The following is a 10,685-nucleotide window of genomic DNA, read 5'->3' as shown; positions in this document are numbered from 1 at the left end:
GGTTTATGACCTGTTGAGTTCTATTGGAGTTAGGAATTTTAGAAAATATCATCGGAAAAGTTTCAGATACAATAAAATTGTTTCAGGAGAAAACTCAATTAAACTGGGAAGGTGGAAAAGTTCCCGATGACCTAATAATAATATAGGACGGCTCTGGTATTTCCGGAGACACCCCCCCCCCCCCCCCCCCGCGCGCGTGCAGAATTATTCTAGGCACCTTGGGCTGCCGGCAGCCAAATGGGCCTAGAGGGCCAATAAGGGTGCCCCCTTTAGCTTGCCCCACAAGCCAAGGGGGCGGCTAGGAGTTGGCGGAGGACTCCTCCTCCTTGGTCGGCGTGCCAAGGGAGGGCCCCCCTCCTACAAGTCAATTAGCCTACCTCCTTCACCTATATATATGTGAGGGGGCGCCCCTATTGAGACACAAGTTCTCTTCCGTTCCGGGAGCCCCCTTTAGTTTTCTCTAGTCCTCTAGTTCTTCAGGAAATAGTAGAGAGACGCCCTGAGGTTCTTCCTCCCTTCTTTAGTTCTCCAACGATGCCTAGCTCTGGTAGGCGAAGCACTATCGGACCATCGACCTCGTACACGTCCAATCCATAGAGAGATTGTGCTTTTGACTTCCGTTCGAGGGACAGTTCATGGGACGGTTCGAGGGATTTCAAGAACGATCTACACCAACCTTTCTTTCGCCACAACTCGAATTTGGTAACGATATGACATAACCTTGCATGCATCTTCATAGTGATCCTAGTTCTTGATTCGTAAGGCATATTTTTTGTTTTCTACTACGATTCCCAACAATATAGGTGTGTTTTTGAGTAAATATTTAACTCTTCTTGCAACTCGTTGTTTCGTCCTTGGAAACTTCTGCATGTGCAAATAAACTTCCTTATGGATTATATTCATAGGTCACCAGAGAGTGAGAGAAAATGTTACCAAGGGTAAACCTGATATGCATGAAGCAATTGATGTAAGTTCACCTCTGTCCCAAAATTTCTTGTCATGCTTGTTTAAGTTGTTTTGTTTTTTTAGCTAAACCATTAGAACAAAAATTGCAGTGCTACATGCTTATCAAACCGGGCAGGTATGGTGATCCTGCTAAACCAATGGAAGGATCTATTTTGTGGTGTTTTTCCAACTTCCATTCTCTTTTCTTTGTCTATAGGTATATCTTAGAGTACCACATTTATTGCATTTTCGAGAAAAGGATTCAATACCTTCTTTTCTTGTGCATTAGAAATTGAGAAATATGTGGCAGGAAGTTCTTGCAGTATGCATGTATTATTGCTTAACTGCTCCAGTAAAATTACTATACACCTTTAGGCCCAGTTTGTTTGTGCTTTTGCTTCTGCTTTTGCAGCTTTTCCACTTTGGCAAAAAAGCCAAAATAAATTTCTAAATAGGTGCTTTTTGCTTCGGCTTTTGGCTTATACCATCACATAACAATATTGATTTGTAAGCAAAAAGCCCCTATTTACGAGCTTTTGTGGCTTTTTTGCCAAAGCGTAAAGCTTGAAAAGTAGAAGCAAAAGCCCAAACAAACGGGGCATTAGTAATGTAAAGAATGCTCCTTTAGTACTTACTATGATTTTTAGAACTAAATAGTTCTATCTTCCATGCAGGCCAGATTATCCATCAAGTTTTGACACGTTGCTGGAAAACTATATAAGCCTTCTATGAGATCCACTTATCTAAACCACTTTGCTTTCTTTATGCTCGTCAATTGTCCATAACAGTGTTTTTATTAACTTTGCCTCTGGCAGTCTATATAATACATTTTTTGTTTCAGATCTTTCAAGGAAGATCATGAGAGGCATAGCCTTGGCACTGGAAGCGCCATTGGATGCTTTTGAAGGCGGAATGGCGGGAGACGCTTTCTGGGTTCTAAGGTTGATTGGCTATCCAGTCTCAGCTGACATCCCTAGGAACACATTGATATTGGGTGGTAAGCACACATACTCACACAAAAACATTGTTGTCTTGTGGTATGTATAGCAAAATACCCCCTCCTACCGAATTACTTGTCGCAGAAATGGATAGAAATGCATGTATCAGAACCAAAAATACGTCTAGATACATTCATTTCTGTGATAAATAAGAGTATTATGCTTATTGGGGGATACATCTGACCAAGGTTGTCAGAATCGCGATTCTGTTATACGATTCTACGACTTTACGATCCAAACTAATCCCTCTGATTCTACGATTTTAGTTAATAGAATCTACGTTTTTACGATCCTGATAGTGAAGATTCCACGATTTGCGATCCTACCATCAGGGCTCCGATCCGATTCAAAATCGCGATTCTGACAACCTTGCATCTGACTGCTTTTCTTCTAAACTCATGCGTCCTATGATCAATTCAGGGCAGTTCACACATGTTATAGTTACTTGGTTAGTACACCTCTCTTGATTCTGCATCATTTCTTGTGTTCTTCAAGAGTCAATACAATGGTTGTTCATGTGTACCTGTTATTCTAGGTTGTATTTTTGACATACATAGGTCATCCGAGCAAACAAGGCGGGATATTATCTAGCTGCTGCTGTACCACGCGTTGAAAAGCATATCTCTGCCATAAGGCCAACATCCTTTATAGCTATTCATATGGTTCCTTTATAGCGATACATATGACCAACTAATAACGATTTATATTTTCCTTGTTTTTGCTCCTTGGGAGAATTGATTTGTTGCCCCAACGAAGAATAACAGCCCGAGGATTTGTGCGGTTTGGGGTCAAGAAGGTATGATGATAAATGTTAACTATTCCCATAATGCTCATGAACTCTTATCCCATTATTTTTACATTTTGTGTTGTAATCTTTGTTATTGTCCCAATGTTTTTTCTTTCAAATTATGTAATTAATGTCGAATCGGATGTTTCAGTAAATATATTACCCACTAAGAGTGTTGGAATTTTGCTAGTAGGCCTTTGGCCCAAAGCCCAACTAAAAATTCTGAAATTCTCTTGGCCCATTCATGCACACATGTGAGTGGAGTGAGTGAGACTAAAGTTTAGTCCCACCCCGGAAGTTGAGAGAGAGTTGCACCTCTTTATAAGGTGAGCTCTTCTACCACTTATATGAGCATGAGAAGAGGAGACCTACACGCGCGCTCCTCCTCCTCGCTCGCCTCGCCTCGACGTGGGTTGCGGGATTGAGCCGAGTCGAGGACAGAGCTATGCACGTTGCCTATATTTTTGCTGCTCGGGAAAAATTAATGAGTCATTAATTAATAATTAACAGACGCGTTAATTACTGAACCGTTTCCGATTCTTTTGGATCGTGACGACTCGGACGTGGGGTTTACTCCCACGACCTACCCGGCCCGCACTATATAGTCAGGCAGACGTCTACCCTAGCCGCCGCCGCTTCGTATGGTTTCTCACTGCCGTTCCAGATCATTGCGCCGCCAAGCAAGTCTTCTCCATCCCTCCTTTCGGCGTGCACCGGAAGAAGGGACAGCAGGCCTCCGGAACCCCGCCTCTCGTGATCCTGTACGGGAGAGGGGCGATCAGGTTTTTGGGGAGCGCACTCGCGCGACTGCTGGCAGCGACGACTTCTTCCCCGACCTCGGCAACCTCATCCTCGACGACATGGGCGACAACGTCAACGCCGGCGGTGCTGCTCCCGCTGCACCGTATGTGATTCTATCCTTCCTGTTCGAGATCGTGGTAGAATTCATGTTTCTAGTATGTGCCCTAGATGTGATCTGTTCATCTACTATGCTAGTTCGCATGATTAGTTTAATCTCTGCTATTGCTGTCATGATCTATTTCGTATTTATTCGGATTAAATCTCGTAGTAATTTGCTCATATTTTCAACAAAGAGTCTAAAAATCTGATATGGTAGCAGATTAGAGAGAAGATATGTGTGTATGTACACAACATATACTGAGTTAAACCCATTAGTGGAAACATTTAGGGCTCCTTTGATTCAAAGGAATTTCATGGGCTTTTGGGAGGGTTAGAATCCATAGAATTTTTTCCTATGTTGGTCGTTTGATTCACATGATTGAATCCTATATGATTTTCCCCCTATGGATTCAAGTGTACTTCATTTCATTGGAAATTAAGCATCCACTTCAACCTTCTTTTACAATTCCTTGTTTTTCCTATGGCATCAAACACTCTATGCTAACCCTAGAGGATTCAAGTGGACATGCCACTCAAATCCTTTATTTTTCTGATTCCTATGTTTTAAAAATCATGCAAATCAAAGAGGGCCTTAAAGAAGATGTGCAAGTTTCAAACCTGGTAGACAAAAAAAAGGTGATTATCTATTGCACAAAGTAACATAAAACTAGCCTTAAGTAGGTGGAGTATATATACTTGGGGGTCATCGATCAATAAAGAAGCTTTTGAACCTGGGAAGTCACAGCCTCGTAGTTATGCTTACTTCATTTAATGGGCTGCTACGCTTACGAAGATACAATCATTTGTAACTTTGTTTCTAAATCATATATAGGCTACCAATAACTCATCTCAATATGCATTCGCTCTTTAGATGAACCAAATTTCTATTTTTGGTGAGACCGTTGGAATTTCTGATCAGTTCCGCGTACTCCAACCAATAATTGATTGTTTTATGTGACTGGTTTCATCTATATTTGTCAGGTAATCACGTTGGTCTAACCATCCAACCATGCCGCAAACAAGCCCCAAACACCCGCGTGGTTTTCATTGAGCAGGATACACAAGTTTGTCGTGACATGCCATTTCTAGATACACGTATGCTATCTTAATTCTAAATATTGATCATCTTTGTTCCTTCCCCAATATGTATGTGTTACATACAGGAGTACAAGTTTTGACGAAGCTATTTTTTCATCAAATATGCCAGGTCTATACTAAAGCAGTGTAATTCATTTTTTTTCTCATGTTTGTACCATCTCAATTAATTTGGAATGGAGGGAATAGTTATTATAGACGGTCGCGGCAACACGTGTCATCAACGATCTAGTGACGATGAAAATGAGACGACAAATCATATAGAGTAGCGCCCGTTGTAGGCTCGTCAGGCATTTGCTTTGTCATTTGGTAAAATTATCTGCCGGCAGAATTCAATCACAGTGGATTTTGTTAGCAGAATTGCAGTTGATTTTCTCGAGGAAAGAACCTCGGCTTACTTGCACGAAATATGCACCCAATGGCAATGGTAGAAGTGTGGTTCCTCCCTGATATCAAGACGATTTTGAATACTGGAAAAGAGTGGCTGTTTCAGGTCATTGCCCCCATGGATGATACAGCCCGATGTATGTTCATCTTGACCTTATGGAGATGCTGGTTCATACGCAATGGAATGGTACATAATAAGCCAGTGCCGCTGGTGGGGGTATCCTGTAGGTTTCTCCAGAGTTTTCTTGACTCGCTGAACTCTAATTTTGATCCGGCAAAAGGGAAGCAAAGCATATCTTATGCGCCTCCTATATCTCATGCTCCCTTGGGGAATATACAGTTGCCCTGGTCTCCACCCCAGCCAGATTGGATGAAGTTAAATTCGGATGGATCTTTTGGTACTGATGGGAGAGCGGGCGCTGGTATGATAGTACGTGATGGTTCGGGCAAAATCATTTTTTCTGCTTGTAGACACTTACATATGTGCCGCGATGCACCGGAGGCGGAGCTAAGTGCGTGTATGGAAGGGCTGTCTTTTGCTCTACAATGGTGTGAGTCCCTGATTGTCATTGAGATGGATTCCCTTGAGGCGATTGCGCTAGTAAAAGATCCTGGAATAGACCGATCTGTCTATGCAGCTATGTGATGGAAATAAAGCACCTGAGGAGTCTCAGGGAAACTAGCATTACCTATGTTTTTCATAGTCAAAACAAGGCTAGTGATTGTTTAGCGAATTTCTCAAGAGTAGAAGGTAGAACAGTTACTTGGATTGGCTCGGGCCCTTCGAGGGTCCTTGATTTGGTGTCCGAGGATTGTAAGAACAGTTTGTCTAATTCACATTTAGATGTTTTTTTAAGGATATCACATCTAAGCTCCCACAAATATATAATGCATCAATAAGAAAATAAAAAAAATAGAATAAAAAAATAGACCACAAATAAAGTGGACATCAGTTTAGATGTGGCATAACTATGTCATATCTAGATGTGTCTTAAACAGACCCTTGTAAGTACTCTGAGTAATACAAGTGTTTTAAACCCCCCCCCCCCCCCCCAAAAAAAAGCACCCAATGGCTCCCAGGTTCTCCGCACGTATGCTGAACACAGCAGTTGAGAAAGAAACGAATTCCTCGTTAACAAACGTCAAGCTGAAGTGCGACTCAAGTCTTACATTACTCTAAACCACCACTCGTGCAATGACAATAAGTTAAGCCGCACTAATACGACAGAAACACCGGAAGGTGGGGAGACCAGCACCCTCAGAGCTGTTGCACCCGCAGAGACCGCGCGCCCGTCGTGCGCATCACGCTCCACAATTTGGTTACGAAAACACGTTGTCCTGTCCTGTCCAGCACCATACGGACGCCACCAACACCGACCCGTCCCACGATCAGCCACGCAACTCATCAACAATCAGCAGGGGAGAGATCACGACGTGATAACCGATCCAAGATGGCTCGTCGTACAACAAATCATTGGTCGCATTCGGTCGTTCAAATTTCATGACCATCCGTAGGCATACATCACGTCACGCGTTTCGAGAAGGCACGGCCACGGCCCGTTGCGTGGGCGACCCAGCAAGCTTAACCGCGGTGGGTGCGAGCTTACCCATCCGGCAACCTAACTCACCGGTGACTAGCCGGCGAGGACGAGCTCGGATGATTGGCCACCGGTTTTCCGCCGACAGCGACGCCGGAGACCGGCGGTGCGCGTCAAGCATTAACTATCTTCAGCCGGAGCAGCTCGCCGGATCCAAATGCCGCGACGTTGACCTGAGTGAGGATGACGGCCGTTGAAGCCCACACGCACGATGATGGCCAAGTTGAACCGGTGAGCGACCGTCGTACCTCGACGGAGACGGAGACGCATGATGCGACGGCTCGCGGCTCGTCCGTCTCGCCTACCACACACGACGCTTTTCTTGTAGGCAGATTTAGCGTCTTATCTCCAACTATCACTACAACCACAAGTAGAAGGTTTGTGCATGGTCTATGGAAGACACTTCTTCACACGTCCTCCGATGACCGGATAGAATCTTATTTCATCTTTAGTGAACCCTCATCGCCATCTCGCCTTCCTAAATAAAACATAAACCCTAACCAAACTAAAACATTACTTGAAAAATGAAGCAGGAGCCTTCCTGCTAGCAAGGGATGAGGTCCATTGCGTCTCTGTAACCCTAAGGTCAACGAAGACGAAGTAGACCGGCGGCGCCGACGGGAGGCAGGGAACCCTAGTTGCCTCTTGTGTGCCTCGTGTAAGACGAAAGGGTACGGGCAACAAATGTAACGATTTTTGTAGTATTAGCTCTCAATTCCATTTCAGTCAAAATGGAACTGATAATCACTCTTGCAAAAAAAATAAAAAAAATAAACCAATAACATGATTCACCTTGAGCTTCCGTGAGCCGAAGAAAACTTACCAACTTTATGCTGCTCGTGAGCGCACTCAAGTGTTTGTGCTCAGAAAATCCATCTCCCGGGCTAGGTGCGTTTGCGGGCCTTTAGCTACGTCCTTTTTGATAGTTTATATAATTTTTATTTCTTTTTTAGTTTTCACGGATTAGACGAGATTATTAAGGTATCTGTTTGGTTCTTTCTTCTTTTTGCACGGAATTTTCTTTCCTTTTTGTATTCTATTTTTTGCTTTTTATTTTATATTTTAGTGCAAATGTATTTTCTTGAGTGCATGCAATCCCCACCCACACATCCTCCGCCACCAAATAAACAATGAACATTTTTTTAAAATACAGAGTGAACAATTTTTAAATATGATATTAACTCATCGATAAATCAGGTATTTGTTTAGAAATCTATCTATTATTTCTTTAAAAAACAATACAGTTTCAATAAAGAATTCACAAAGTTTCATAAAAGTGTCTCATGTAAATTTGAAAGTGTTTAACTATTATTCGATTTTCTTAAAATGCCCATTTAATTTCAAATAGTCCAACACATTTTTAAGAAATGTTTATGGAAAATATATAATGGTACCTGGGTCTAGGCGAACCCGAATAAAAAATGGTTAAAAAGTGAATCTTTTTTGGAGAAAGCATTGTTTAGTGTATTACTCACATGTAAAGTTTCGCCGCAAAATGACTTCGTTGTATTTTGAACAAATAAAAACAAAACCAATACTATATTAAGCTTACTATTCACAAAAATTGTACTTGCAAAAGTTTTTTTGCCTACAATACCATAGCAGTCAATTTATCCTAAAATATCAAACATGAGTAATGCACTAGAGAATGTTTGTTTAAATATCACATTTTTTATATTTTTAATATTTTTGAAAAACTGACTAATCAGGTGGGCCTAGACCCAAGTTCCAAAAATCCACACCAAATGTTTATGTTGTTTTAGAAAAATGTTCTTTCATTAATAAATGATAATTTGACATTTTCATAAAAAGTATCATGTTTTTTATGAAAAGCAAAATACCATTTAAAAAACCTAAAAAATGGCTAGAAAAGAAGGTCTGCTAGGCTCTGTTACTTTGTGTGAGACCCGACAGGGCTGGCCTAGTGCCCCACATGTGCACGCCCGATACTATGGCAGATTGTCACATGGGAGGACTCGTTGTGCCTAGTGTCACATAGGAGGACTCGTTGTGCTTAGCGGTGAAGTTGCCAAATCCTATTTGCCGCATTCTATGTCAGATTGTCGTTGTTTCGCTCAACGCTTGAGACAGATCGTATTGTGTTGGGCCGGCCCACTTGAAGATAGAAAACAGTTACCGGGTTTTGGGAAGCTTTCTGTTGGTTTTCAGAACCTTCTAGAAGATTTCTGAACCGGGTTTTTCTATTTTTTTCTTCTAACAGTTACCATTTTTTCCTACTTCTTTTTAAATTGAAAATTTTGAGAAAATGTTCCTCTGTTTTTTAAGTATTTATTTAATAATTATGTTATTTCTTGCAGCTTTTAACAAAAAATTCAAGATTTGACAAAAAATTCTCATTTCCAAAAAATGTTTGCTAATTTGAAAGAATGTTCATATTTTAAAAATATCACAAACTTTCAAACAGGTTTGGGTTTCAACAAAATTATTTATAATTTAATGATGTGATCACATTTCAAATACATTTCAAAAATTTGGAAAATATTGAGTATTAAGAAATGTTCTGAATTTCTAATTTTTTGACAACTTAAAAAATGTTCCCACACACAAATTCAAAACAGTTCAGTTTCCAAAAAAAGGAATTTTTCAGTGAATGTTAATATTTCTGAAATTGTTCGGAATTTCAACAAATGTTCATGTTTCCAAAAAAATATCATAAAATTCTATATTTTTTTGTGTTTTCAATAAATATTCCTTGTTAAAAAAATGCGTGATAAAAATAAAAAAAGTTCAGTATAGGAAACCGGGTTGCTACAATACCGTCAACCTATAGTTCGTCGTTTGATGCGGGCACAGCGGCTGCAGTGGGTTGGCCTAGAAGGGGACTGCGGCTGTGGTGGGTCTTTTGGATGCAACGGGCATCCTATTGTTGACCCAATCCTATTTGCCACCCGTAAAAGTTCATCTGTTTTTCTGGATTTTTTTTCACAAATTATTAGATAATTTATGCAATACAACTTAATTTTTGTCTAATATTTGCCACCGTGTGTTTGTCTAATATTCGATCAACATTTTTCGAATTCATACTAAACATTTTTAGTAAAGGTGAACATTTTTAAATACAAATGAATTTTTAATTAATACGATCAACATTTCTTAATACATACTGAACATTTTTTAAATACAACTGAATTTTCTAAATAACACAATCAACATTTCTTAATACAGACTGAACATTTTTTAATAAACGATGAACTTTTTCTTAATATGCACTGGACTATTCATAAAATACATTACGGATTTTCTAAAAATATATTTCTGTTGCTTTTTTTATTGTAATCCTGAAAAACCATAGCAAAATTTTTGGGTGAAAACCAATAAAAACGATTAAATCACTCGTGGGCAGAGCGGGCTTGCAAACTATACCTGGCTTCGGCTAAGCCTGCACACAGGCGGCAAATAGGAGCTTTCCCATAGGTTCTCCTCTCGGCCTATAGGCAAGCTCCTATTTGGCGAACAAGGTAAAGCGCACCCGCTCCCTTCCCGCACGCCTTATGGGGCCGACCCATAAGCGGGGCTAGACTCTCACGTTTTTATTTCTTTTTCTGCCTTTTTGTTTCTGTTTTAGCTTCTTCTTTCAAATAATTTCAAGTAAATTTTCTATGTTTTAGGAAATAATAAATGCTTCGTGGATTAAAAAATATTCTTTATTTAAAAAATGATCGCATCTTCAGAAAAATTGTTTGGGAAATCAAAATATGTTTATTATTTTGAAAACAATGTTAATATATTCTATAAAAATATATATTCTAATAAAATGTTCATAAATTCAAAAAATATTCATGAATTTCTAAAAAATGTTCATAAAAATCAACTAAATGTTCGTGAATTACAAAAAGAAGGTAATTTATTCGAAAACTGTTGACTGATTTAAAAAATGTCCATGAATTCCAAAAATTCCAATGAAATTCAAACAATGTTCATCAAAACAAAAACATGTTCGTGAATTTCAACAAT

Source organism: Triticum urartu, chromosome 3A (genome assembly GCF_056163025.1).
Source record: "Triticum urartu cultivar PI428250 chromosome 3A, HENAU_Tu73, whole genome shotgun sequence".
Classification (NCBI taxonomy): domain Eukaryota; kingdom Viridiplantae; phylum Streptophyta; class Magnoliopsida; order Poales; family Poaceae; genus Triticum; species Triticum urartu.
Note: the sequence above shows the minus strand (reverse complement) of the source record.